We start from the raw sequence: 4,209 nt of genomic DNA, 5'->3' as shown, positions 1-4,209 counted from the left end.
GGGCTAAGTGCCTTGTGTTCATCTTTTTGATGCCTAAATGATGAAATCAATTTATTTGTTTAATTAAGCTCAAGAGCAAAGGGGAAATAAATCCGATAAAGGGAAGGAAAAAGTGGTTGAATAGCTAGCGGAATCGTTCGACAACACCCGAGGTAAGTTCTTGAGTAAGAGAGCTTAAATTACGATGTGATTAAATCATGCTCTATGTGAGGCTATTGAGCCGAATGTGCAAGGACGATATGTGCCTTGTGTTTGAGTTTCGCAAATGAAAATGAAATATGAATGTGCCATGAATTATTGTTAGATGTGCATGATTAATTGAATGCTGTCCGGGCTAAGTCCCGAAGACTTTGTGCTAAGTGAATATATCCGGACTAAGATCCGAAGGCATTTGTGCGAGATACAAATTCCGGGTTAAGCCCCGAAGGCCTTTGTGCGAGATACTAAATCCGGGTTAAGTCCCGAAGGCATTCGTGCGAGTTATTAAATCCGGGTTATGTCCCGAAGGCATTGTGTGAGTTACTAAAACCGGGCTATGTCCCGAAGGCATTTGAACGAGGAGCTATATCCGGTTAAATCCCGAAGGTACGTGATTTGGTAATGAATGAGCTTGCTGTAAAATTCCAGCGAATACTCGAAAAACATCCCAATATGGGGATATGTTACGTATGTGTTGAATTTAATCGAGCCCTTACAAATAAATGTTCGCTCAGTTGATAAACGAGCTACCGGCCTTCGGCTAAGTTAGTCTATTGTGTATGTACATAAGGGTTGTTAATGTTGTGAAGCAAGTTTGATATCGGTAAATTGCGTATTGTGAAATATTCCGTTTAGCTAAATGTGTGTTATTCTTTGTTTATGCTGGAATTCCTTGCTCAAAACTTACTAAGCATAAATTGCTTACTCGTTACACTGCTCCTCTGTTTTATAGATTTTTTTGGTTCTCCAGCTATCGGACTCGGGATCTTGAAGTCGAAGTCGCCCACACTATCAAAGGCTCTTTTGGGTACTATTTTGGTTGAATTTTGATATGGCATGTATAGGACTACCCATTGTTGTTTTCGAGTACTTTATGAAATGTATAAGTGTACAGCCATGCGAAAATGGCTTGTAGAAGTGGAGTATGGCATTAGACCATTCGTGTTTATGAATGTATAGATGGTTTCATGATGTAACTATAGTTGGAATGGAAGTGTTGAGCAAATGATCAGCCATTGGAATGGCTAAGTATGATCATATGTGGGCATATGTATGACAAGGCCCTAGTTGGTCCATGAAACCCCGAAAATAGGTAAGGTTTAATTTGAAAACAGAGGCTGACAGCAGCAGTGGTGTGGATTGGAAAAATCACAAGAATTCGTAGGAGTGGAATTAAATAGTGAATAAATTATGTAATCGAACCTTGATGAATCTACTTTCATATGAAAGTAACGAAACAATCATATGAACAGTACAGTAAGAGATATTCAGGTTCTTGTGGAACAGGGCCAGAACAGTTTCTGGATTCCCTGTTCCGACTTTGGAAATTCACTATACATTGACCAGAGATAATTATGGGTCATACCATATATGTATGGATTCCTCTCTGAGTCTAGTTTCCATAGAAACAAACGACATCAGTATTGAAGCTCTGTACAGAGAGATATCCAAGTCATAATGGGAAAAGGTCAGTGTAGTCGACCCCTGTAACATGGGAGACTTTGACTAATAAACTGTACTAATTGGCCCAACCAAAAATTCTAGAAAAAAATACATAGGTGGGGACATGAGTCTAGTTTCAGGGAAAAATCACAAAACTGATTTTCGAGTTGTGAAACTCAAGATATGATTTTTGAAGCGACTAGTACTCAGACCGGGAAGTGTCTGGAAAAATTTTTCAAAGTTTGTTAACATCTCGTGTCCGACTCCGGTGTCGGTCTCGGGTTCGGGGTGTTACAGATTTGCCTCAAATGTAGTAGATTAAACTAGTTTCCCCACTTTAGGAGCTTGAAGACAAGCTTTTTTATTAAGTTTTAATTATGTTTTCTTAAGTTTCCATTAAGTAAATAAAATGTGAAAATTGAGTATTTTATTGACCTTAAGGTTCGAATGAGGAATAAGGGTGATCTAATGAACTTAATAAGCGTGTAGGAGACCATTAGAAGGCGTACCAAATCAATACTAGTCACTATGTAGTAACACAGAATGCTTGATGTTGCAACATAGGGAGTGGAATGGAGAAATCACGAAACTGGCTTCGATGTCGTGACACAGCCTAAGAGTTTCGCGACATACCCCTGAAGATATCCCAAGAAGAGTACACTGATTGCTATGTCACAACATAGGACCTGGTGTGTCTCGACATTGATTCTAGACAAGAATCAAACACGAGAAAGGGGCGTTTTGGTCTGCACAATCAAACTTAAAGCTCGAGAACATCAACTAACCTAGGGTTAAGGATGATGGCCACCTAAAATCTATAAATAAGCTCCTTTGTCACATGTTATAGACACCAATCACTTAGCCTAGGTTTAGTAATTTAATTTCAATTTAGTTTTCTTCCTTCTTAGGTTAGATTTATATTCATTCGTTCTTGTTCTATTTTGAGAGGTCTGTATTGTGGAGACAATTAAACCTTGTAGGTTCGCGATCAATCTTAATACAATGAGGCTCTTTCATAAACTCTATATTATCGATTTATTTAGCATATTTTCTCTTTATATCGATTCTATATTATTTATGGAAACCATGAGGAAATAATCCATCTATGGGGGATTAGCGAGTGGAGGTATGATCTATTACTTGTTTTGTAGGGATACTAAACGGGTTAGCTATTTAGGAAAGGAAGAACGTGGAACAAACCCTAGGCTTGACAACCTTGGGAATCAATCAGGGTGGGAATTAACCCAAAATTGGTATGACCCATCCGTGAATACCTTCACCCTAAATCGGTCTGGACTGTAAGGTTGGAAGATAAATAGTTATTGTCGACTTGTTATTTTAGTAGAAGACCAGAAGATCCTACTGGGATAATGACTAGTTGATTGATGAGGAACTCAAAGCAATAGTTGGTAGGGATTACCGAAGTTAGCTAATCACCCATAATTAGATTTGATTGTTTCTATTCTTCAAGCTCTTGAAGTTTAGTTCTTTATATTATTTTATTATTATTATAAAAATATTATACACTCATTTTATTTTACCTTCATACTATAAATAAACTAAAGTATTAATTAGATATTCGATTGTCCTCCTTTTCTTTGATTGATAATGCCTTTTCTTGGTTAGACTCGTAGATACCGGGATCTATCACGACATGGGATAAACTCATTGAAAGTTCTTACAAAAGTTTTTCCCTATCAGTAACGTGGTTCAATTAAGAAGAGAGATTGATGTTTCCAGACAGATGGATGGAGAAAGTTTCCATGAGGCTTGGGAACGTTTCAAAACATTGATTTAGAAATACCCATACCACGGATTTCCTGAGTGGATGAGAACGCAAGATCAGGCCTAGACAGCGCAGCAGCAGGATCACTTATGAACAAGACGTACGAGGATGTGTACGAAATAATTGAGCACATGGCATTGAACTCCTTCTAGTGGCCAATTGAACAATTTAGATATGGCCAAAAACTGCTATGGTAAAAGCTATTCAAGAGGATGATAAGTATCAACAGTTAGTGGATAGGCTTAACTGTATTGAATCTGGAAACAATGCACCATCTATTAGTGGAGGAGATAAATCGCTTTTCCACTACCCCAACAATCCTATCGAGGATGTTAATTATATCAGAAATAGTGGTGGAAACCATTATTCAAACACTTACAATCCTAGTTGGAGAGATCATCCGAATCTGATATGGGGAGGAAACCAAGGAGAAGGTAATAGTTCAAATCAAGCTAAAAAGTACTCATTATCAACCTCCTTATTTGCAAAAACCTCAGGATAGGGTTAACCTAAGTGACCGTTCTACATGTGGTCAATGTTTGGATTGAATAGAGAGAGAAATGTAGTCCATGAGAATAGATGTCAAGCAGGTGCAGTTTGAGTGCATCAACTTAACCAAAACATTGACTAAACTTGAGGATCAAATGAGCCAATTGATGAGAATGATGGGAGGCATCAAAAGACAAAATGGTACAAGCATTCTCAAGAATACAGAAAATAATCCTCGGGGAGAAGGTAAAGAGCACATGAAAGCAATAGAGCTCCGATTCGACAAAGTACTA

At 37.9% G+C, this 4,209-nt stretch overlaps 1 non-coding gene across 1 annotated transcript; it reads right to left on the bottom strand.

Moving 5' to 3' along the window:
- Positions 1–3,353: 3,353 nt before the first annotated feature.
- On the bottom strand, positions 3,354–3,459 carry LOC121215767 (small nucleolar RNA R71). Its single transcript, XR_005911742.1, has one exon. It is a non-coding gene; the product is annotated as a small nucleolar RNA R71 (small nucleolar RNA).
- Between the last annotated feature and the right edge of the window lie 750 nt (positions 3,460–4,209).

Source organism: Gossypium hirsutum, chromosome D03, assembly GCF_007990345.1.
Source record: "Gossypium hirsutum isolate 1008001.06 chromosome D03, Gossypium_hirsutum_v2.1, whole genome shotgun sequence".
Lineage (NCBI taxonomy): Eukaryota > Viridiplantae > Streptophyta > Magnoliopsida > Malvales > Malvaceae > Gossypium > Gossypium hirsutum.
Note: the sequence above shows the minus strand (reverse complement) of the source record. Positions and strands in the feature narration are given on the sequence as shown.